We start from the raw sequence: 691 nt of genomic DNA, 5'->3' as shown, positions 1-691 counted from the left end.
CAAAAAAAGAGGTTTAATGACCGTTTTCCTCAGCCTCTTCACCTGCAATGAGAAACAAACCCTCATCAGTATGTAACGATATCCAGACACAATCTCCAGTGTCAGTTTGCTTAGCAACCAGAGTCAAGTGAGGGCAACAGTTCAGACACAACAGCATTTATGTGAAACAGTAATCACATTACCTGTTCCTGTACGGGTTTACAGTCACTGGCTTTAACTGATCTCTCATAGCTTTTATATAATAAAAGGACTTTTTAAACAAACAACAAAAAAGTAAGTTTTAGACTTTTAGATCAGGCACCAAATTGTCAGGGAACTAATAATCCTCCTTGGGGACATTACCAGAAACACTGCCCCCCCCGGCCTTTTCTAGGTAATGAAACTGATCCCAAATGAGGACAGGCCAAAGCTTCCAGTCACGGAGTTGAGTATAATCCTCAATGGCACCATTAAATCTTAATGGAGCTGTTCAATAGCTCCCACTTTAGTCAGGCTTCCAGATACAGTGTGTGAAGTGGAGAGCAGATCTGTTATGCACCACAGGAAACAGGTCAGCTGGACAGATTGAGACTAATGCTTCATTAGTTTTCACTGTCAATCATACTGCCAATCATACTGCCATTCCCTGTTTGAGTCTCTGATGATGACGACTCCTCTACTACAAAAGAAATCAAAAGTCTTAAATCAGGAA

The sequence above is a fragment of the Dicentrarchus labrax genome, unplaced genomic scaffold, assembly GCF_905237075.1.
Source record: "Dicentrarchus labrax unplaced genomic scaffold, dlabrax2021, whole genome shotgun sequence".
Classification (NCBI taxonomy): domain Eukaryota; kingdom Metazoa; phylum Chordata; class Actinopteri; family Moronidae; genus Dicentrarchus; species Dicentrarchus labrax.
Note: the sequence above shows the minus strand (reverse complement) of the source record.